The sequence below is a fragment of the Heloderma suspectum genome, chromosome 5 (assembly GCF_057233095.1).
Source record: "Heloderma suspectum isolate Gila_16-S chromosome 5, 16-S_ref, whole genome shotgun sequence".
Classification (NCBI taxonomy): Eukaryota; Metazoa; Chordata; class Lepidosauria; order Squamata; family Helodermatidae; genus Heloderma; species Heloderma suspectum.
Genome location: NC_139462.1, coordinates 21,316,702 through 21,341,551, shown reverse-complemented (window position 1 = coordinate 21,341,551; position 24,850 = coordinate 21,316,702). Strand labels below are relative to the sequence as shown.

The window sequence follows — 24,850 nt, the reverse complement described above, 5'->3', positions numbered from 1 at the left end:
CAGTTATCTGAATTTTGCAATGGAGTTCTCCAGTCAAAAAAGATGTGCAATATATATATATATATATATATACACACACACACACACACACTAGGGGATAGTGCACACAAAATGCATATATGATTGAAGACGATGTTCAGGAATGCATTATATTAGAAAAATAGCTTGCAAAAATGTGTATATTAGGCAAAAATTTCATGCAAAGCTGCATGTATCAGGAGAAATATGTACAAAAATCTGTATGAGTTTTCATACAAACTTTTAAAAACATCTCAGAGTTTGGAACAAACCAAAGTTAATATTGGAAAAATTCCCAAAGTTTGGGATCAGAATGTACAATGGGCAAAACAGAAGACTGAGAAACCAAAATGAACAGATCCATCCATTCCTATTGGGGACCAAAACCTTTCCTATTAAAAGGAAGTACTCTTGTTAAAAGTAAGGACTCCTTCACACAGAGCACAGTTAAACTATGGAATTTGCTACCACAGGATGTAATGATGGCCACCAATTTGGATGGCTTTAAAAGGGGGTTAGACAAATTCCTGGGGGAAAAGGCTATCAATGGCTACTAGTCTTGATGGCTATGTGCTACCTCCAGATCCAGAGTCAGTGAGCCTATGTACACCAGTTGCTGGGGAACATGGGTGGGAGGGTGCTGTTGTGCTCAGGCCCCGCTTGTGAGTTCCTGGTCAACAGCTGGTTGGCCACTGTGTGACAGAATGCTGGACTAGATGGACCCTTGGTCTGATCCAGCAGGGCTCTTCTTATGTTCTTACCTTCTGCATACAAAATTAACCTCTACCACGGAGCTAAGGACTGGGCTCCCAGAGAAGGTCTTGTTGGCAGTTTCCCACAGCTTTTCCCAGGTTTCAAAATCTGCCATTTTGGGGACAGCGCTGGCTCTTCGGCTTAGAAATGGAGATGAGCACCACACCCTAGAGTCGGACACAACTGGTTGGGGACACCTTTACCTTTTTTTTAGTCTCCAAGTATCTTCAGAGTATGCAAATATTCAAATTTTATATTGAAGCCAGTGTTTGACATTATGTGATATTGTACGGCGAGGATGGCCAAGAGGCAGCCCATAGGCTGGATCCAGTGTTGGACCAATTTTTTGCTTCTTTTCATTTTTTTTTATTTATTGCATTTATATCCCGCCTTTTTTCCTCTTGCAAGGAACCCAAGGCGGCTTACATTATCCTCCTCTCTGTTTTATCCTCACAACAACAACCCTGTGAGGTAGGTTGGGCTGAGAGTCTGTGACTGGCCCAAAGTCACCCAGTGAGCTTCCATGGCCAAGTGGGGACTAGAACCTGGATCTCCCAGTTCCCAGTCCGTCACTCTCACCACTACACTACACTGGCCTCTGCTGTCAGTTGTTCACAGTAAAAAAAAGTTTGCCTGCAGTTTTATGCAGGAATAGATTGGGTACATGTCATCCAAATCACAGGCTTGTTGTGAGGGTTAAATGGAGTATGTGTGGGGGGGACTATATAAGCCACCTTGGATTCTATGCAAGAAGAAAAAAGGCAGGATATAAATGTAACCATCCTCATCTGTTATTCTCGTTGGAAGAACAGATGATATGTATGTGATACGTAAATGCACATATTTGTATGTGATGCTATGCCTGAGCAAATGTGCTCCTTGGCTGTGAAGCCCTTATTGCTGGACTCTACAAACTTTATCGTGGAGGCAGATCAATTTTGAAGGAATCAATTTGTGCCGCTGAAGATATTTCTAGCCCCAGAGTGCTATCCTGAGAACAGAATTCCCCCCCCCGAGAACAGATGTTGGCCATCCCTGTTTTACAGTGTTTGACAGCGCTTGGCAGATGACATGACTTTATTCTCTGGTATTTGACGACCATTGCTTAGAACCCCTGCAATATTATATAATTGTCAGATTGTGGCACTTGAGATTTGATGACTGACCAAACAAATAAACAAACAGAATTAAGACGGTCAAAAAGTACACAGTGCTCAGTTTTTGCATTCTGAAGACAAATTCCAAATTCATCCCATTTAAACATTCAACAGAACTAAAACCACTTTGGCTATGATTGCAAAGTTGGGTCATCACAGCACCCCTTGCATCCAATCTAATTAGTGCCAAACTAGATGTGACACTCTGCTTGCTTGCTTTCTTCCTTTCTTATTACATTTATATCCTGCCCATTTTTCCCCCTCTTGCAAGGAACCCAAGGTCCTCCTCCACCCTCTCCATTTTATCCTCACAACAACCCTGTGAGGTAGGTTAGGCTGAGAGGCAGCGACTGGCCCAAAGTCATCCAGTGAGCTGCATGGCTGAGTGGGGACTAGAACCTGGATCTCCCGAGTCCCACTGCGCCACACTGGCTCTCACACTGTCCTGTAATTTGGTACTGCATAGTTCTTTCTTTTTGTAACAGCCAATATATGTGTGTCTGGAGGGGGGGCTGGATTGGGACCATGGTGTGTTGTAAGGGTGGCTCTAACCATATGCCGCACTACAGTTCTGATCAGAATCAGGGTAGGGTCACGCTTTCTATTCGCAAGGGAAAGTGTGGGGGTGGGGGGATTCAAACTGGGACCACTGTAAGGGCAAAGGGTTAAAGACTCGCTCCCCATGCCATGGTCCCAATCCAGTTTTCCACCTCTTTCCACACTGGCTATTGGTTAAAGAAAAAATATCTACTGCATGCCAACTATGGGACAAATATCATGTCTGCTTTAGCCCTAGATGCTTGCCCAGAGTTTCACAGTATTTGGTTGCAAGATGAGCCCAACACTCCCCCACCCCCACCCCATTGTGCTGTTTCAGGCCAGAATCCTCAAGGTATTTACTCTGGACGACCACTGTCCAACTGAACCGAGCAACACAATCGTTGTCAGGTGTCCGGAATGGGATTTCCCACCATGCTTGTGGTGGTGGTGGGGGGGGTGTTTTAAGCCTTTGGCTTTGTTGTCACGCCTCACTCGGAGATTCCCTTTTGTGTGTGTCATGAAGTAAAACTTTCAGGAAGAGTTCATAGAAATCCTTCCATTCCTATTCTCTGGGTAAACGGCTGGGTTTGAGCAAACACCCGCTAAAGGTTCCTTTGCCCTGCCTTGGTGAGATGATCTCCATCTACAGTTCCATTCAGGGGCCTGCTGTTTCCAATCTCTTCTCGAGGCATTTCATTCCTTTCTTTTTAAAAGCTCTCTCTCTCTCCCCCCCCCCACCCCACCCCGTCCTCCCCAAACATGAACACAAACTCTTCTTCAAAAGGGAAGGCCCAGCCCAGCCCTGTTTACTTAGAGCTCAAACAGATTTGAGCCAGTGATGTCAGATTAAAGGAAGAAACGGGGAGCAAAATCAAAGCCGCTAAACGGTGCATAAAAGGCTGTGGCTGGCAACCAATCTGTTCTACCACCAACTCTTTGCACTTTATGAATGAAGGTCAATCTGCTATTGGCAACCAAATGTTAATGTTCTTATGGGGGGTTTAAGCTGCTTTAACAGCTGAATAAGTGACCGTAAGCCGCCAGGCTACACCTAATCTTTAAGGGCTGTGGGGGGCAGAGGGAGAACCTCTTTGGGCCTCCCACAACAAGGCTGCAGAAGAGACAGCAGCACTACTAGAGCAAATCATTTACCAATTGTGTAAAGAACACTTCAGGGTAAATAGTTCCCTCTCACTCCCACCACCTTCCTTTTTATTATTCCATCTGTCGTGCCTGCTGCTGGATCGACATGGTTTTTACAGCAACCTATTTTGTGTCTGGGTTTACTTTCTCTCATTCCTTCCTTCCCCTGCACCCCACATCCTAGGAGTCATTTCACGGAGCACATTTCTTTTCCATTGTCTAATCCTAAAGAGCCAAATACCCCAAAATGCAAACAAACAATCAAACAAGTAAGCAAAAGAAATGAAGGGAAGTAAAGGTGACTTCTGGGATGCCCTGCCCTATCAGGCCTGTTTATGATATGGAATTAACACCTTGCACAAATTTCAAAATTTAGAAATGTCCACACTTCATTTTTCGAAGCTGACTTTGTGTGCTACATTAAAAAAAAAAAAAAAACCACCAAAACCTAAAAAGGAAGGCTGAAATCCTATGGTCTCCTAGCATCTCTGGGTGGGTGTCCCATTTACAGAGGACAGAGGAGGTTTCCCTTTTCACCAGCGGAGAAGGGGGTCCACTGGCATGGCAGAAAAGGCACTCTGTCCTTACAAGTCTCCCCACTAGAGATGTGGACACCTCCATGCTCTTTGCTGCTCTGCTGTTGGCACTCCGATGGCAATAAGAGCAAAAAACAGGTGAGCTTGGGAAGATCAGGTGAGGTTTTAGTTCCACTGAAGCCAAAGCCCACTCATTCCCTGACATGATCCTGGAGTGGGTTGGGGGACAGATATGCCATCCTTGGTGTCATCCTTGGAGTTAAGGGGGTAGGGGAGAGACCGGCCATTTTTGGAGTAGGAAGGGACTTATTTCCCTTCCACTAGAATCAATGGGAGGTAAGCAGTATTTTAAAATTAGGGATGTCAGAGAAATCTGCTGCGGATTCAAATGAGGCCAGGTTCTTTGGGATTTGGCCTCAGGAATCTGCAGCGGATCAGGACCACTTACCTCTGCTCCAGGAGGACTGGGGGCGGAATAGCACTTGGCTGCTTCTTGCCAGCCAGAGCCATGCGCCTCCTCCCTGTCCCTGCCGATTGCCATGTCTTTTCTTAAAAAAAAAAAAAAAAGTAATCAGCAGGATGTGCCCATAGACTTAGAAGCAAGTAGAGTCATGAATCTTGCGTATAAGTCTATGTGTCTATAGGCTTATACGCAAGATTAATGGCTCTATTTTGCGTATAAGTCTATGGGCACATCCTGCTGATTGCCATTTTTTATTTTTTAAAAACTTTACACTTTAACCTACGGGGGAAATGCGCATTTTCAGCTGGGTTTTTTGTGCAAAGATTTTGTATGACGAAATTCATGCAAAAATTTGAGAAAGTTAGAAAAATAGTCCACAAGTCTGCAGAATCCTCCCAACAGGGGAAAAGCTGGTCTGCTGCAGAATCTGTGGGTCAGATTCATGAAAATCCAAACTCATTTTGTTCCACTGCGGATTTCTCCGACATCCCTATCTCCACCGCTCCGCCCTCCCTCCCAGCTTCAGCCTGGAATCTCAGAAGCCTCTGAGTTTGGAGGGTCCTGACCAGTGAGGATTGCACCCTAAAATAATTACCAAAACCAACTGGGGGCTAAAAGCAACATTAGGAAGAGATGAGCACAGTGACCCCCAGGGTGAACAATAAATTAATTAAACAGCAACAGAATCAAAGGCTAGTGTAAAAATAAACATCTTAAAACGCCAGAAGAACATAGAGCAGAAGATGATCTAACCCAGGGATGTTGAACCTCTTTCAACTTGAGAGCAGATTTCAATTTCAGAGAAGCTCAGGGGTGGGTGGGGGGCAGTGTCATATTCCAGCAGTGGGCAGTGCTGAGGACAAAAGGAGTTAGGGCAAAGGTAAAAGGGGCAGGGCCAAAACACAAAAAATACGAGCATATTTTAGCTTAAAGCTACTGCTAATAACTATTGGTGGGCAGGGAACTGGAGTGAGGTCATCTGGGGAACCCCAGAAGGTTGGACTGGAAACTCAGGTGGGCCAGATTTGGCCCATGAACTTGAGGTTCTGCACCCCTGATCTAACTTCTTGGAGCACAGAGTTCACATGCAGGGTGTGGACACAGAGAAAGCCTTCCTGCATGTTGCCCCAACTGTGCCTCAGAAGGAAGTGGCACATGCAAGAGGGTCACGCCAACTGATCTGAAAGAACGGTTGACTCATCAGCAACCTTTTCATGCAATGAACCAATTCATCAATCAGTTGTTACCACAACCTCAATGGAGATGCCTTTCTGAGATTAATAAAACATTCAATACAGCTTTATTTTATTCATCTGCAGTTCACTATTCATTGTCAGAAGGAAAAGCTTTCTTTCCTTAAGGACTGCCTCTCCTTATATGTGCCCAGACCTCTTCAGCCCCATCTTTATGGTAGGTCAGGACCATTAACAGCTAGAAGCAGGACCTTTACAGTCATGGCCCCAAACTCTAGAAGCTCCTTTCTGAAGAGGTTAGGAAATGTACTTCCTTGTTCGGGTTTCAGAAAGGCTATCAGACAAGACTTCCTTTTTTCAGCTGGCATTTGGCAGATATGGGCTTTTTGATGTGATTATTCTGTGATTTGTCATTTGTTTTTATTAATTTGTGATTGTATTTTTGGTTTTCTGCAAGTAGCTTTAGGTTCTTTTGAGAAAGCAGTATATACATACACATTTTAATAAGTACAAATCTGTAATAATCCATTTTTAAATTCCCTCTAACAATAACATACCTCCCTGATTAAGCTTTGCTCCCACCCGTTACAATCACCTCATCGCCAAGTTATCAACTAATGCATGATTAGTTGATTAATCTAAACCAACAAAAGCTAGCAGCCCTACTAATTTTTAAATCATATATGCCGGAGTAACCTCACAGTCACTAGCATACCGTTTAACAGGAATGGAAGTGTTACAAAAGTCTGTAAGCGGTAAAATTTGCATTGTAGATAATATGCATTACATATGCAGCCTTTGAGAATCCTCTTCAAAATGAATAGTGCCTAGGATGATTCTGAGCCTTCCTAGATTGTATCATGCAGCAGCCTGCGCACGGACAGAGGTTAACCATTTTTTTTCCATTAAAAAAAGTAACAGTGTCAATACTTGGAATATGATTTCAAAAAGTCAGGCAACGGGCATACTGCAGAAGTAATTCATGTCTGGCATTTACAAACAGTAACTTGATCTTTTCACTGGAGCCCTTGCCAAGTCAAGCAGTTTTTTTGAAATTACATTTTTTTTTCCAAAGGTGAATTTAGTGCTAATGAAACTAAAAGACACCAATCGCACTAACCAGAGACTGGAGGCAGCAGGCAATGCAGGCATTGCATTTTTTCTTCCAGGAACACGGGTCATTCTTATGCTGGAAAGAAAAGAAAAAAAAAATCTATTTCTGAGCTCACGGAGCTTGAGTGTGGACTATCAAAGGTAGAAATGGGGTGGGGGATGGAGAGAGATAGAGAATTTATGTATTTCAAATCACTTTTAATATATAAATGAATAAATAAATAATAGGAAATGGTTAATATCTCATTGTCTTAAATGACACTTCTCCACCACGATGCGGGTCATATAGTCCCTAGTACCTTGGTAGTGTAGAGTGTCATTTCTTCCTGTCCACTATCTCTGGGGTCTAACTGACCCCAAACCCATTTTAATATAATATCCTCTCTCCCTCCCTTCCACATATGAAATGGAAGTTGAAATACTACAGAACAATTACTATAGAGTATGAAGTTGCACAGGTCTGGGAAAATCTGTGTGTGTGTGTGTGTGTGTGTGTGTACGTATGTATGAGTATTATTTGTTTGTTAATTATGCTGCTGTGAGTACTGGGTTTTATAAATGTTCTATATAAATGTTTTTTGTATTTATTATGATTTATTTTAATGTATTCTAACGTACTTTAATCTGTTTTTGTAAACTGCTTTGTTGCTGTTCAGTCGTTAAGTCGTGTCCGACTCTTCGTGACCCCATGGACCATAACACGCCAGGCCTTCTTGTCCTCCACTCTCTCCCGGAGTGTGCTCAAGTTCATATTCATTGCATTGGTGATGCTATCCAGCCATCTCATCCTCTGCCGCCCCCTTCTCCTTTTGCCTTCAATCCTTCCCAGCATCAGGGTCTTTTCCAGTTTCTTTTCTTTTCGCATTTGGTGGCCAAAATATTTGAGCTTCAGCTTCAGGATCTGTCCTTCCAATGAGCAGTCAGAGTTGATTTCCTTTAGGATGGACTGATTTGACCTCCTTGCAGTCCAGGGGACTCGTAAGAGTCTTCTCCAGCACCACAGTTCGAAAGCATCAATTCTTCGCCACTCAGCCTTCCTTATAGTCCAGCTCTCACAGCCATACGTTACTACTGGGAAAACCATAGCTTTGATTATGTGGACCTTTGTCGGCAAGGTGATATCTCTGCTTCTTACTGTGCTGTCTAGGTTTGCCATAGCTTTCCTCCCAAGGAGCAAGCGTCTTTTAATTTCATGGCTACACTCACTGTCTGCGGTGATCTTGGAGCCCAAGAAAGTAAAATCTGTCACTGCTTCCATTTCTTCCCCTTCTATATGCCAGGAAGTGATGGGGCCAGATGCCATGATCTTCGTTTTTTTAATGTTGAGTTTCAAACCAGCTTTTGCACTCTCCACTTTCACCCTCAACAAGAGGCTCTTTAGATCTTCTTCGCTTTCTGCCATTAGGGTGGTATCGTCTGCGTATCTGAGGTTGTTGATAATTCTCCTGGCAATCTTAATTCCGACCTGTGATTCATCCAACCCGGCGTTTCTCATGATGTACTCTGCATATAAGTTGAATAAGCAGGGCGACAATATACAGCCTTGTCGTACTCCTTTCCCAATTTTGAACCAATCAGTTGTTCCATATCCGGTTCTTACTGTTGCTTCTTGGCCCTCGTACAGGTTTCTCAGGAGACAGGTAAAGTGTTCTGGTACTCCCATCTCTTTAAGAATTTTCCACAGTTTGTTGTGATCCACACAATCAAAGGCTTTAGCGTAGTCAATGAAGCAGAAAGAGATGTTTTTCTGGAATTCTCTTGCTTTCTCCATGATCCAGTGAATGTTGGCGATTTGATCTCTAGTTCCTCTGCCTCTTCGAAACCCAGCTTGTACTTCCGGTAGTTCTCGGTTCACATACTGCTGAAGCCTAGCTTGTAGGATTTTGAGCATAACCTTGCTGGCATGTGAAATGAGCACAATTGTACGGTAGTTTGAGCACTCTTTGGCGTTGCCCTTCTTTGGAATTGGAATGTAAACTGACCTTTTCCAGTCTTGCGGCCACTGTTGAGTGTTCCAAATTTGTTGGCATATTGAGTGCAGCACTTTAACAGCATCATCTCTTAAGATTTTAAACAGCTCGGCTGGAATACTGTCATCTCCGCTAGCTTTGTTGTTAGTAATGCTTCCTAACGCCCACTTGACTTCACTCTCTAGGATGTCCGGCTCCAGTTCAGTGACCGCACTGTCATTGCTATCAGGGACATTAAGATCTTTCCTGTATAGTTCTTCTGTGTATTCTTTCCACCTCTTCTTAATCTCATCTGCTTCTGTTAGGTCCCTGCCTTCTTTGTCCTTTATCATGCCCGTCTTTGCACAAAATGTTCCCTTGAGATCTCCGATTTTCTTGAAGAGATCTCTAGTCTTTCCCATTCTGTTGTTTTCCTCGATTTCTTTGCATTGTTCATTTAAGAAGACCTTTTTGTCTCTCGTTGCTATTCTCTGGAACTCTGCATTCAGCTGGATATATCTTCCCCTTTCTCCCTTGCTTTTCGCTTCCCTTCTTTCCTCAGCTACTTGTAAAGCCTCATCAGACAGCCACTTTGCTTTCTTGCATTTCTTTTTCTTTGGGATGGATTTCGTTGCTGCCTCCTGAACAATGTTACGGACCTCCGTCCATAGTTCCTCAGGCACTCTGTCTATCAGGTCTAATCCCTTACTTTTTAAAAATATGGTAAGCGATACATAACCCTATTAAGGTCGCAATTGTATGCATGTTTCGACAGAGAAAAGGCCGAGAACTCCCAGCATGCTCCAACCAGCACGGCTGGCTGGGGCATGCTGGGAGTTATAGGCCTTTTCTCTGTCGAAACATGCATAGGATTGTGCCCTAAATAACTTAATAAATTTGTGTGCGTCTGTCTGTCTGTCTGTCTGTCTGTCTATCTATCTATCTATCTATCTATCTATCTATCTATCTATCTATCAAATTGATAAATCTACTAGAATGTATAATACAGATGGAGAAAGAAGTGCCTGGAAGAGAGGGAGGCATTTCCTTGCTGTCAAAGCCCACCATGCTATGGAAGGGGGGGGGGGGAATATTTCACTCAGTTTCAGTGGACTTAGAATTATTATGCCCTTGATTGTGGACAATATCCAAACCTCTGGTGTTGTACTGTGCTTCCTGTGTGTGTGACAGGGGAAAGAACTGTAAAGGAAGTGCATCAATGCTTTGCAAACTGAACAACTCTTTTGCTCCTTTCTCAGCCAACTACACAATGCATCATTTTAGGAACCAAAAGTGAAGTTTGGGGTAAGTCCAAAAAATAAAATAAAATAGGGAAATAATCTTTTCTCTTATGAAGGCATTGGCCCAGTGGAAAATCTTGGTCAGCCTTCCCAACTCCAATATTGTTGATTAAGCAGGCAGTAAAGCTTTTCCAATTTAAAACCTTAGATTGGTATAATGACTTGCTAGTAATAAAAACAGGGGAGGGGGGATCTGAAAAATGCAAGTGTAGCCAGTCCTATTTTATGTTTAAAATGTAGAGGGGGTGGGATTTCAATATATTCTTGTCTTGTAGGGCTGGCTAAGAGGCTTTAAATCCCCACCATTTACCAAATTAAACTAATTGAAAGAACGTCCAAAAGCCACATCTGTAAGCTGACGTTTGTCCCTGCCTTTCACTTTAGACTCAGGGAAACTGTTCTCCATCTCCATTGATCCTTGAATAGTCATGCCTGTCAGGAAGCCATATCAACCATTATCATTCTAATTTTACTGCCTTTCTTGGTCCCTAATCTAATTTGCAATGATGCTTAAGCATTTCGCAAGGCCGCAGCACTTTCTTCAGAATTTCAACAAGAGCATTAAAACCCCAATTTACATTAATGAAGTGCACATTTAATTAGGGGAGAGGGTAAATGGAGGGCTCTTCAAGAACAGTTTGCATGATATGATAGGCACTCGGGGCAGGGGGGGGAAGCATCCTAAGATGTACCTGATAAAATCTCTCATGCAGCCATCTTGCTTGGTGGGATTTCTTACCCTCCTTGCTGCTACCAGCTTCCCTCTCCACCATTCCGGGAAGCATGAACTCCTACCCACAAAGCAGTACAATCCATTTTTTAAAGAAACTCCTCTTCAGAAGAGGACAAAACATGACCAAGAAAACTTTCAAAATTAGGCCTCTTTTTTTGCATCACAGGGCTGGGCCCACTATTAGGCAAAGTGGAGCTCCGGCCTCAGGCCGCTGACTTTGGGTGTCATGAAAAGGCAGCAAATTAGTTATTTATTTAATTTATTGTGGTTGTATTTTTACTGCTGGGGAGGAGAGGTTTATGCTTCTGGTGCCAAAATAACTTGAACTGTCATGGGTATTTTGCATCTTCACTGGAGGTGGGGGTGGGGTCATTTACTGCTTTACCTTAGGCAGCAAAATATCTTGGGCCAGCCCTGAACACCTACACAAATACCTCTCAGCCCCTGGAGTTTGATATGGGGAGCAGAACCCTGCTTAAATGAGCACAACTCTTTGACTTCAAGAACGCCATGTGCTACTTTAAAAAAAGAAGAAGAAATGGAATGACTTCATGGGCATTGTGAGTCTTTGTGCACAGGGCCAAGGCATCATTTGGGGGGCTCAGTACAGCCTTGTAATAGAGGCCCCCTCCCCCACATATGCCATAATCACAACTCATGATTTGTATTTATAGCCAGACATGGCAGCATGGTGTCTATGTGTGCTTGTACATCTATGCACTCGACAATTGCTTGTATATATTTTGGATCTGTATGTCTTAACAGCAGCATTGGCTCCCACTGCCCCTGGGATCAATGTCACTGATAGTTATGGTGCTTTGTCCCTCTCTCCTGCCTATGCACATGGAACTCTGTGAATGCCAGTAGTTTTTGACAGGATATGTCACACTGGAAAGCACAAATGCTTTGTTTCTCAAACCGCAAGACCTAGTTCAACTAGGGATGGGTGAACTCACCTGAGTCTGCCCTGTGACCCACTCACCAGATCCCCACCCACTGGCCACTCCTGATCACGCTGGGACATGAGCTGGCTGGTGGTTTGCAGGAGCATGGTGAGCCACCCACTTCCCTGATGAGCCACTTCCCAGTCAACTCACCGAGAGGGACGCAGTTGCCCTCCCTGGTGGTGGTGACGGCAGGATGGGAGAGCTGCCACTCAGGCAAGGAGTGGGGGCTGCTGCGCTTGCTCGACTTGGCATACCCTGAGTGGGGCAAGAGCAGGGGGTCACGGACTGGCACCCTGGGGGACTAACTGATGGGAACCCGCTGAGCTCAAGCCCCCAAATGGATGCTCGTGACATCCCTACGTTCAACTGCACTAGGATCCCTCTAGGGAAGGACGTACTTCAGCAACTAACTTTCAGAATGTTGGTTGCTCTGCTCTAACACTGCTTCTGATCGGCTCCAGCAAATCTCAAAAGAGCTGAACAACAGGTGCATGGAGACAGAGAAATAAGTTTCCATAAATATCCAGAAGCATAATCTACAATTTAGCCTTAATTTCCCCCCTTATAGTAATGAAGTTGAAGGCGGGGCTACCCCCTGTTCCCCAATGGATCTCCAAGCTCCGGTAAAGTCTATCCTTCCTGCTTGGGCCCTGTTTATGTAGGCTGGAAGTGTCCCTGTATGAAATGAGAGTTCCTCCTAGGAATGAGGACAAATTCACATTTTTAAACATTAATTTATCTTGCCTGTTAAATAACATGAAAAGTAAAATCCCTAGCAGTAAATATCAGTGCTAGGGATTTTACTTTTTAAAAAAATTAATAAACACATAATTTAATATTTTAAATTTATAATAATTTAATAAACACATTATTAATCATCTTCATTAAACTGAGATGTTGTCATGGGCAGATTCTTGTTGGGTTGGATTCATGGGTAAAGATTGTACCCTATGATTGTGCCCTCAACAGCATGACTTGCAAGTCCACTAATATTTTCCATGCTCTTGCCTGACTCACTTACATTAGTTTTGCAGTGGTGCATCCTGTTGCTGTGACCATGCTCATGTCTCAACCCAACTCAGTTACGTTCCATGGCCTCATGGGAAGCTTTGCCAGGGGCAGGACAACAAATGGGGAAACATGGAAGCAATATCTTCAGCCATGGGATTGTAAGGATAGCTTCATTGGCCTGGGAACTACCTAACTAGCTTTCGCCTGCTCTGATGGCTTTGTTCAGCTTGCCAAGCAGATGATACTGATGGACAGTGGTGCAAGCTATTTGATGCATTTAAATGTTGGAGTAAAATATTTTAATATTGGAAGTGGCTAATAGGAGTAGCTCATCAAAAGACCACTGCAAGACATAAGCAGCTGATAGTAGATCATATGCATGGACCTAAATAAAGGGATTAACCATTACTAACACAGTTAAAAACAAAACAGTAAAAAAAATAAACAGCACCCAGCTAATTAAAACAGCAACACACCAGCTTATATGCCAAAGGCTTGCCTGAATGAAAACAGCTTTACCTACTGGTGAAAGGACAACAGAGAGGACCTACTGTGAATTACAGTAGCAATCATGCCAGGTTGTGTCACGTGTAGAGGAGATTTTAAGGAACATAGTGAAGATCATCATACAGAAAAAAGTTCTGAGAAATGTACGCTCAGGGACAGTTCAGTTCACCAAAGGCCTTCATGGCAAATAGCTGTTTATTTATTTTACTTTATTTATTTCATTTATGTACCACCCAATCGCCAAAGTTCTCTGGGCGGTTCACAAAAATTAAAACCAAAAAGCACAGGATAAAACAATATAAAATATAAAAGCATTAAAACCGCAATATAACAATACAACCAGAATAAAATCTAGCAGCAATACAGAGATTTAAAATACAGATTTAAAACACCAAAGCTAAAAGTAGGGATGTCAGAGAATTCCACCACGGATCTCAGTGGCGGAACGGCCTGCCACCCCCCGCCCCCCCGCGGATCCCCCCCGGGACGAGACTTACCTGGGGCGGATGTTCCGGGCAGCGGCGGCTCCAGCGGCGTCTTCAGCAGCGGCGGCGGCTGGTCTTCCAACCGGCTGCCGCCGCCACCTCCATTTGCAGTCTTGTCTTGTTAAAAAAAAACAAAAACGACGTAATAGGCTACGTAAAGATTTACGTAGCCTATCATGGCTGGGTTTTAAAAAAAAAACCGTGTACGCAAATGGCGGCAGCTATGGCCGCTGCCATTTGCATTCCTTATTTTTGGCCGTCTTAGTCTACGTAAATATTTATGTAGACTATGATGGCAAAAATAAAGGGGAATGCAAATAGCGTAGCAGGCGCTATTTGCGTCCCTTTTTGATTCGCTGTTTTAGCCTACGTAAATATTTACGTAGACTAAGACGGCCAAAAATAAGGAACGCAAATGGCGGTGGCCGTAGCCGCCGCCATTTGCGTACGCGGTTTGGTTTTTTTCTTCTTTCCCAGAGCCGTCCGCAGCCGGAAATCCGGCTGCGGACGGCTCTGGCCTGGGCTGGGCCTGGTCGGCTGCTCCGCAGAGCTGCCGCGGAGCACAGCCGGCTATGGAGGATTCTGGGGGGGGGAACGGATCGCCTCCCCCCCCGTCGAGGATTCTGGGGGGAGGGACGGAACGCCTCCCCACCACCATCAACATAATCAGCGGAAAGGTAAGTGACTTTCATACATCCCTAGCTAAAAGGCTATGAAGCTAAAATGCCTGGGAGAATAAAAAGGTCTTCACCTGGCACCAGAAGGAATACAATATAGGCGCCAGGCGAACCTCTCTAGGGAGCTCATTCCACAGCTGGGGTGCCACAGCAGAAAAGGCCCTCCTCCTGGTAGCCACCTGCCTCACTTCCTTTGGTAGGGGCTCATGGAGAAGGACCGCTGAGGATGATCTTAAGGTCCAGGCAGGCACATATGGGATGAGGCGATCCTTCAGATAAACTGGCCCCAAGCCCTTAAGGGCTTTGAATGTTAATACCAGCACTTTGAATTGGGCCCGAAAATGGACTGGCAGCCAGTGCAGCTGGAAAAGTCCTGGCGTAATGTGATCTTGTTGGTCAGTTCCTGTTAACAGTCTTGCTGCCCTATTCTGGACTAGCTGAAGTTTCCAAAACATTCTACCTTAATGGTGAATAACTGGCTTCATTTTATTGAAATGAACAAATTTTGAGCATCCCCAACTGAAGCCAGCTTGGTAGTTCCAAGTGGAAGGAGAATCGTGTTCCAAGACAATGTTCAATTAGCATGTGATGGGGATGCTTTAGATATACACCTTCCAAATGAACAGGAAGGGATCAGGTCAGTTAATCCACTAGCTGTTCACATCCAAGGTTATAGTCTGCAATTCTAACCTCTGACCAAAACCATTCTTCTGGAACAATTTGCGGTGAGGTATTTATTAAGTGATTGACAGAAAAGTTTCTAGGTCGCAGGAATCGCCCGTTTTCTCCATACCAGCACATTTCACTCTGACAGCTAGACCATCGTCCTGGGCCGAGCAGCCATTCTGTATGAACAAGACCTGACTGAACATGCCTTTCACTGAGCAAACCTATTAAGCTCTCCCTTTGGAAAAAAAGAAAGAAAGAGATGACCTTAATAGGTTTGTGTTTCTGTTTGTCCCATCGCCGATGCCTGGGAACATAAAAAGGTACTGGATTCATTTTCCCTCTCATTTAGTCCATCGCACCATATCCTTCCCAGAGGAGGATTACAACCCTTTACTGTATTATTTTTTCGCCACACAGATTGTGATCCTAATTACCATGTCTGCCTGGAAGACTCAGGTGTATGAATGAGTTTGTTTGCCAGAGTTATTCTCCGGTGATTGCTTCTGGGCAAGATATTCATAAGGCTTATTGAAGCTATACTAGAGGGAAATGAAAGCTCTGAGAGACCAAGCTAAGTGACAATTTCTTCTCTCAATGAGCTAAAGAAGGCAGGTTACTCTTAATTATTTACGACTCAACCTGTGGAATACCTCTTCAGTTATTACTTGCTGTACTGTCCCTGCCAGAAGACTATGGCAGCGAGATTTGATTGTCAGCCTGTGGGAAGGGCATGCCCTTTTGCTATGATGTACAGGACCCAATTCTTGTAGACCCATTAGGAACCCCACCCCACAAATTGGAGATAACAGTGACAACAACAACAAAAATATAAAACGGCTGCCAGGTCCGTATGATCAACTAATGGGCAGCTGCCCTTTTCAGTGTTGCTCCCATGTATGGTGGCCGTGTGTCCTCTTTTACAGGACTCTCCTCTCCTGCCCAATTCCAGTCTAAAGATAAAGAACCATGGGAACTGCTGCCCATCAATCCTTAGCACCTAAATAGCAGACTGAACAGGCAGGCACACAGGACACCTGGCCACACTCTCCCACACTATGGTGAGGTGTATGGTATTTCTATTGAAATTATAATAATTGTTTCTACATTTGCATCTATAATTTAAAATTAGCATATGATTTTATGCAAATTCACACCCTCTTTTTTTGGTGATGCATTTCCTCTTTCCTGGGGATTCATAAGTGGCCACTCTGTCCTTGAGGCCTGTCCTCAACTGACCTCCGCACTCCCACTTGACTGACACTGGATATTGCTGTTCTCAGCTTATGCCTACTGGGTCTTGCACCTTCACAGCAGCTGATGAAAGGGCCAATCACACAAACTGCCATGGTCTTCTGCACTGGTGCCATGTGGAGGTGTGTCAATTCATACAGCTCCACACTCTAGCTGGTAATAATAGTGTGTGGGCCAAAGAGCATGCGAACTGGGTCTTTAAATATATGGTTCTGTAATATGGAAACCAGAATTCCCTCATTCTGTTGTTCCAGCCAAAGTCCCAGCCCTATTTCCTTGCTGACGCTGCTCTTTCTCTGTCAGTGGTGCCGTCTCCACCGCTGGTTCATCTTTCAGCCATGGCGCTCCATCTTCTTCCCCTCCCCTCCCACTGTTTGCAGGGAGGTCTTACCCACCGGCCTCTGCACTGGTAATGGACTTTCACAGGATGGAGGAGTAGGAGGATGAGATGGAGTATGTGGGCATGTCCATCACCCACAGCATGGTGGGGTACCCCATGGACATAGTGGGGCAGGGGGACTCCAAGGGCCTATGCAAACTTGGATCCAGGACTGAGTTGTCCAATCAAATAAGAGGGTGTTCTTACTGCTGCATCTAACTCTACATCAAGCCCCTAAACCTGCATCAATCCTTCCCCAACCTGGTGCTCTCCAGATGTGTTGGACAGGACTACAACTCCCAGCTAAGGTGGCCAGTTGTCCTACTTTACAGAGCCCACTCCTCTATTTTTGGAGAGCTGGCGGAAGACAGTCCTCTCTTGGAAGACATCCTCTATTTGAAGGCTGTCCAGTCCAACTCAGGTTTAAAGATAAAGAACCATAAGAAAGTGTGAAAGGGAGAGCAGCAGGGGCCTTGAGGCTGTCCATCAACAGTGAGCACCTGGGCAGCAGACTGAGCAGGCACATAGGCCACCTGGTCAGTCTTCCCAACTATGGTGAGATGTACTTTATTTCTATTTAAATTATAGTTATTCGTTCTAAATTTGCACGTACACCTATGAATCTGCATATGCAAATGTTATGCAAATTGGTTCCCTCTGCGAAGGCTGCTGTGAACAGATTCAGCTGTATGTAACGAATCTGCAATAAAGAATCCCCTCCTGTCTTATGTCCTGGCACCCTGTGAAGTGCACCATGGGAAAGGATGGGGCCTCTCTTGTTTGTAGTGCAGAGGGACATTACTTCAGACATTCTATTTTTCATTCAGGTTGCTAACAATAAAGACCACACAATTATTGTGTTAAGTCTCATGGACAAAGTCTCTCTAGGCTGCACTGCACAGAAGTGTTGTGTTAGTGTTGGATTCTTTCTAATGTCATGATGTTCAATTATCATTATTATTATTATTTTTATTTATTACATTTATATACCACCCAATAGCTGAAGGTCTCTGGGCGGTTCAAAGCTCTCTGGGTGGGTTTTTATGGTATCAGTGATGTCACAGTCACTCACATGCATGTTTATTGAATGTGCACAGATGTTGCACAGTTTCCTGAGAACCGAAGAAAAAAATGAACATTAACACAATGCTGGCCACACAGATCAGTGTTCCGAGTTTTACAAATTTACACACACTCTTTGTACTCTTTGTTTCAGCTGTTGAGTAGAGATACCGTGGGGCAGGTGCCTCTTAGGCCTGGCACCCTGCTGTCACCTGGGTTGCCTGCCTAAATCCAGCCATACAGCCCTTTCATAATGATCACTGCTCAAACATGGCAGAGAAAGCACCTATTTCAGCCAGTTGTAGAGGGCAGTTTCAGGTCTCACAGTTTCTTCTACTGGGCCAAGAATTCAGGCTCTGAAATGCAAACTGCCTCATGGCTTTGCTGGAGAAGGAAATTGCCTTGAACTCCCTGGCTCCAAAGAGATATTTGCAGAAAAGACAGTGGGGTAATCAATGTTACCTAATTAGATGAAGCCTGGCAGCTTCATTTATTTACAGTGGCAGTGAGTATGATGAAACGAGGGTGTCCATGTTAAATCCTACTATTACCATTTAGAGAACAGGCTTTACTTTTGTAAAGTCATGGAGAATGCGATGGATTGCTTTAGTCAAGTTGCATGTGTCATTATGAAATGCCTCCTGCCTCCGATTAGTTTTACCGGTAGTTCATATCTTCAGAATGAAAAAGCAATCCACATTCTAAGAAATTCAAGAAACCCTCAGCTGTCTGCCTCAAATACATTTTGAAAATTAATAACATAAATGTGTTTATTTTGCATTTGCTTACTTGATTGCTTTGGGCTGTATCCAATGGTGACATTCTGCAAGCCGGAGGGAAGCACTGGAGGAACAGATTTCCCCTGCCCATGGTGACTTGGGGTAGGGATGCTAAAAAAATTCAAGACAGACTGAAATGAGCTCAGATTTTAAAGAATCCGACCTGCGAAATCCATTGCAGAGCGACCCCCTCAGGCCACACAGAGTCCATGGACTTTCGGATGGTTTTTTTACCTTCCCGAAATGTACACCTATTTATTTGTAGGAAAATACGCAAGTTTCTGCTGAGGAAAGGTTGAATGGAATGGGGGACAATATGCTAACTGTTACATACTAAGGTAAGTTACGTAAATTGTTATGAAACCTCTTATGTAATTTTTTGTATATTTTTCTGCATGACGAAAAAAATATATTCGCATCTGTCTGTGAGCAGACGATGGAACAAAAGATACCCGATGATTCGTGAAACACAGACGGAGTGGATTTTACCCAGTCTGTATATCCCTAACTTGGGGGTTGGATTTTTGCTGAAATGTTAGGTCATAATGCTAAAGAAATAGAAAGAGGGGCATACCCCCTCCAATTCTGCTGCTTGTTTTTTCCTACCAAGTCAAGGACCATCAGGCCTAACAATTGTGGGAGGAAAAGAATATTGAATTCAAGATCTTTCCACAACCACACTCTCCTACCAACCTTTCCCCCGCTGTAAAATGCTGAAATGCCCCTCCTAAAGCTTAGTTACAGACAGTAAGAGCTTTAAACTACAATATTCTCATATTTTTTTTATTTTGGCCCCTCCCCTTTTGACTTTTGGGTCCACCCCCTTTTCCTTTGGTCCCTCCCACCACTGTAATGTGGCCCATGACAGCTTCTCCAAAATTGAATTTGGTTCTCGGGCTGAAAGAGGTTTCCCACCCCTGTGTTACCTCCTCCACTGTTCCCTACCCTTTCGACCATATGCGCATAAAGCATAATGAGGTGATAGAATCTTTGGCTTGTAGAACAGACAAAAATAGTCCTCCAGAACTTGAAGTTGGTATATAATATAGAATGCAGTTGACATTCTTTTCTTTTCATTTTTCTAGTGCTGTGCCGAAAATTTCTCCCACTTTTTTTTCAACCATTCTCATTCAATTTAGTAGAAAAGAAATTGTTTTTGAAAAGAAATTCAAAGTAGGAGAATTTTTGGAGAAATTCTCATGGGTTGGGTTTGGGGTTCTTATGCTTACCTTCCAGCTGAGGTGGCTGAGGAGTGCGCCTGAGTGTCCTGTCTGTCATTGTACAATAATCTCTCTGGCAGCCTGTAGCCTCCTTGGCTTCCCGCACTGTAGTTAAAGCCATCATGAGGAAGACCTCATGAGGCAATTCCTCCCATGGGGAATTTTCAGTTCAGAAAGTGCAGGTGGCCGGGGAGGCAGCAGAGCAATGGAAAGGTGTGCAATAGAGAGAGAAAACACACACAGCACCCTCGGCCGCCTCGCAGTGATTAGGTAAGCTCAAAAATACCACCAAAAGAAATTCAAAACTCTGCCTTAGAAAAGTGGAAGCCTCAACACAGTTGATGCTGTTGCCACCTACAGAAGCCATGATGCAGTAAACCAAAAACCCTTAGGAAAAAAGAAAGAAGCTGTGCTACAACCCATGCTAATAGTGAGCCCTATCTGTGAGAAACTGTGGGAAAATTTCTCCTCCCCTAGGAGAAATTTGGTGAAATTGTCTCCCCATTTTCTCTGCCCACAAATAGGCGGGAGAATTTTGAGAGGCCATTTGCGCATAGCTGTCCATTTTTCTATCTTGCAGTGATTTTGTAGTGCTTCAGAAACCAGTCTGCCCCGTTAGATCAGAAACTATAATGTGGACAGAAAAAAATAACAACTCTCCATTTTGTGTCCAACAATGGATCTCATCTTGCTGCCTTCAAGTTTTGGAAAAGTTATCCTCTGTACATAGATAAGGTATGTAAACAGCAACAACATTACACATGCATATAATGGGATATTCTGCACCCCAGATGTGTGTGTGTGTGTGTGTGTATTTAAAAATAGAGTAGATGTGTCTTCTAAATTCATGACATACCTTTTCACCTGCATCTCTGCATTTGAAATTTGCACACCAGTATTTCAATTTGTGAAAAGAAAGCAGAGGGGAGAGACGAGAAACCCAGGGGTGGGGGGAGTGGTGTGGTCTGGCAGTTTGGGTGGCATTAAAAACTGAAAGTATTCAGGCAGAGCAGAGTGAGAATAGAGCTTTGAAAACATTGCCCTAAAGGAAGAGTCTCCAGAGGAACAATGGGAAAGGGATAAATAAAAAGAGAGTTATAAATTCATCTATTTGCTCTCCCCTGACCCTTGCTTTTACTCCTCTTCACAGCAACTACCCTGGGAAAGGGACAATGCTTTCTCCTGTCACAATATTGAGAAAAATTGAAATGGGGAAGAAAGACCACCAGATGCTTTATTGTCTTAGACGTTTCCACATAATTAGCTGGGAATAATGCTCCTCTGCATGGTTTCATTGCCTTGAATGAACTTGGATATTGCTACACAGTAGTGTTTTATGATTCATGCTCTGTTATCCAGTGGCTTTTCGAAAACTGCCAGCTACTTTATCATCGCTGGCCAATCCTGGGCCCACAACTTAAAATGCAGCAATGCAAAGTTAACTGTGCGTGACAGATGTCCATGAAATTGTTTAACACACGCACACACACACACACACACATGGAAACAAAAAGCTGCGTCTCTTGCTCCTCTTTTAGCTCTTGTGTGTGTTTGTCTGCCACAGGTTCAATGTTGTTATTCAACATAAATTTAAAAAGCTAGAATACCAAGTAAGACTCCCCCCCACCCCAAGTATATGAAGATGGACACAGGAACTTTTGCCACAACTGTGTTCACAACAAGCCAAAGCTTAAGAAAGAAAAAGGGGGAAAGCTACAACATTGTGAAGACCAAGAAACCTCACATAGTAGGAAAACCTAGAAGTCTGTAGGGTTTTTTTTTTTTTTTTTAGAAAACACACACACACCTGTCCCATTAAATAAGAATAATTGCTTTTGTCTTTCCAGACTGAGTTCTCATCCTGCGTCAGAGAAAGGAGTCATGGGCTGGGGTTTGACTAAGAACACCGTACCTATGATCCCATGAATGCTTTCTCAGAAGTAAGTCCCACTGACATCAGCGGGGTTGACTCCCAAGTAAGTGTTAAGCCTGGTACACCTTTGATAACATCCTTCCAAATTTTAAATTGGTGGAAGTCAGGCAGCTGCAGGGGTAAATACAGCATGCAGAAAGTGGGGTAGGGGCTTCACCAAGGCATAATAGGGAGGGTGATCTCTGATAGGTGCATTTTTCATTTGTGAAATCTTGAGGAATATGCAAGGCAGTGGAGGCTGGTGGCTCTGATGTCAGTGAGGTGGTGAATCCGCTCCAGGTTTCAGTCAGAACCAGTCAGAACTCTAAAGGAGCTCTCCAAGGAGCTTTATGTTGTGCACAGTTTTCTTTGCTGCAGAATTCAGATGTTTTTTGGCACAGAACAGGAGCAACAACAGTAGAGGTGTCTTTCTTTGAGGAAAATCGCCTAGCACAGTCCTAAATCTGGCTGAAGTAAATGGAGTATAGCCTCTGGCTTCACTGTTACTAGGGTGTCATTCCCTTGTCCCCCGACCCATTCATTTCAATAGAATATGCGATGGAGAAATTATTGGCCACTTTTTAATTCTTTCATTTCTGACTGGGGGTATATTCTAGGTTAACACTCCCCACTGCTCAGTACTTATGATGGCTGCTATAACATTTGACAGATCAAATTTTCATTTAGAAAGTAAGTATCTAGCTCTCATGATATTGGAGATATTGAAGACTACAAGAAAAAAAAAATCCAGTGAAATTTTGCATGGCACCCTAGGATGGCTGATACTTTAAATCATTATTTCCATTTTAAAAAAATTAAGGAAGCCAAATATAGCACAACATGATGATACAATCAGTCCATCTCATACATGCATCTCGACATACACCATGCTTCTGGGTACTAACAGGCTATCCTTAGAAGCACATGTTATGCCCAAACTGAACAAATGCTGCTCAGAAAAACAAAGGTATGCTCCAAATCAAGCCAGACTTCATTGTACTTTCTAAAAGCAAAGTCCTCTGATAATTTTTGTTAGAGGTCTACTCAAAGTTTTTCTCCCAATATCATTGGTAGTATCCAATGCTAGTCCTACATAGAGTAGACCCATTGAAATGAATGGGACTTAAGATAGTCATGACTAACTTAAGTCTCTTTCAATTCGATGAGTCCACTCTATGTAGGGCTAAGATTGGATACTACCCTATAGCTTTCACAAGTCCAGAAAAAGGTCATGGAATAAATGAATCAACATGCCCACCAGCTCTGACCGGGTTTCCAAATAATAGGTAAATAGAGTTATTTATTCTGATTACATTTATATCCCTTTTTTCCTCTTGCAAGGAAGCAAGGTAGCTTACACGGTCCTCCTCCTCTCCGCTGTATCCATTTTAATTGCAAGGCACTCAAGTATGAATCTTAATCATGGGATGTTTTTTTTCCAGGTTAGCTGTGGAACAAAGGGATGGTCAGTGTCTCATCCATATACAGCTCAGAGACTGTACAGGTGCTTTGTCATCTTTCTAAGGGAAACAAAACTCTGTGGGTCCTTGTAGAAGTACTCACTTCTTCCCAGCCGCATAAAGTCACTCACATGGATGCCAATTAAGCCCTGCAGGGTGGCTGTGTGCTGTGTGTGTCAACATGTGTTTGCATGTGAGGGTGTGGGTGTGGGTGTGTGGGTGGCCCAGCTTGACGTTTCAGTGAACGTTCCATTCCCACCCCTTTTACTACGACCCTGGTCAGGCCACTTTTATGCCAGTGACAGCTTCATGAAGCACAAAACATGGAGCAATACATGGCATGAAATTGGCAACAAAGCTGAGCAAAAGGAGGAACAATTCTCTGGCAGGATGTGATGACAATATGGCTGATTAGATCTGGAAGCAGATGCCAGCAGTGAGTATTGTCCCGGTGACTGAAAAGACATGACCCCCGAGATACAGAAGACAACAAGGCCCTCCTCATGAACCAAAAGGGGAGGGAAGGAGAGGTGAAACCAATGAATAAATCACGCCTTGAATAAAAAATAAAAAAAGGGGGAGAGAAAAGAGAAAATGCTAAAGAGGAATTTTTTTTAATGGTGGAACGGGGAGGGGGCGTTTCAGTATGTGGCAGCCCTGCCTCCTCCCCCCATCTAGCTGACACTCTGTCAGACAATGGCTTTTTAACAGATGGGAACCCGAGTGAAAGGGGGCCAAGTTGAGAAGCCCTGTTTGTTTAGTCTGCTGCTTGGACAGGTGTCCGTAGAAAGGCAATCCAGCCGCCTAACTGTCTCAGCAGCTTGCTTTTAATGCAGCCTCCGCCAGCGTACCAATGGCACCTGCCTTACTACCAGAGGGATCGCATTTGTTAGAACGGTTTGTTTAACTCCAGGAGCGGGGTGGGATGGGAAGAGGTGCCTTCGTCTTCTCTTCTCAAAAGGCAGTCTGGCTGGCGCGACACCGCTCAGCTGCCTACGTCAGCCCGGGCCTGAAGGCAATGGAAGCTGGTGGCTCCGATGTCAGTGGAGCGGTGAATCCACTCTTTCGGTGGATTCACCGCCCCACTGACATCGGAGCCACCAGCCTCCACTGCCTGAAGGATGGCCTTGAGAGGGAAGATTTCCACCCAAAATGTTGCACGGCCGAATTTCCTCAAAGATTTTGCATGCCCATCACACAGGGGTGGGTAATATGTGTGCCTCCAGATGTTTTGGCCTACAGCCCCCATCATCCTGCCCTATTGGCTATGTTGGCTAAGGCTGATGGGAGTTGTAGGCCAAAAGACCTGGAGGGCTGCAAGTTGCCCACTCTTGCTATTCCATACTGTTCCTTGCACATTCCCCATTGGAAAGAATGGGAAAGGGACCCCCTGAAAGGTAGTCCCTTCACCCAATCTGGTGCCCTCCAGATATTTGGGACGACAGCTCATTTGGCCATGCTGGCTGGGGGTGATGGGATCTGTAGTCCTACACATCTAGGCAGCGCCAGGTTGGGACAGGCCATGTCAAGGCATGGGAGTTGATTTTAAGAACAGCTGCAAAAATGCGATGGGAGAGTTGCGTGTGGATTTT

At 44.1% G+C, this 24,850-nt stretch overlaps 1 long non-coding RNA gene across 1 annotated transcript; it reads left to right on the top strand.

The window, feature by feature from the left end:
• The first annotated feature begins 9,962 nt into the window (after positions 1-9,962).
• Positions 9,963-23,842, top strand: LOC146343680 (uncharacterized). Its single transcript, XR_014792562.1, has 4 exons — positions 9,963-10,170; positions 20,467-20,621; positions 21,734-21,826; positions 23,241-23,842. It is a non-coding gene; the product is annotated as an uncharacterized LOC146343680 (long non-coding RNA).
• Positions 23,843-24,850: the final 1,008 nt, after the last annotated feature.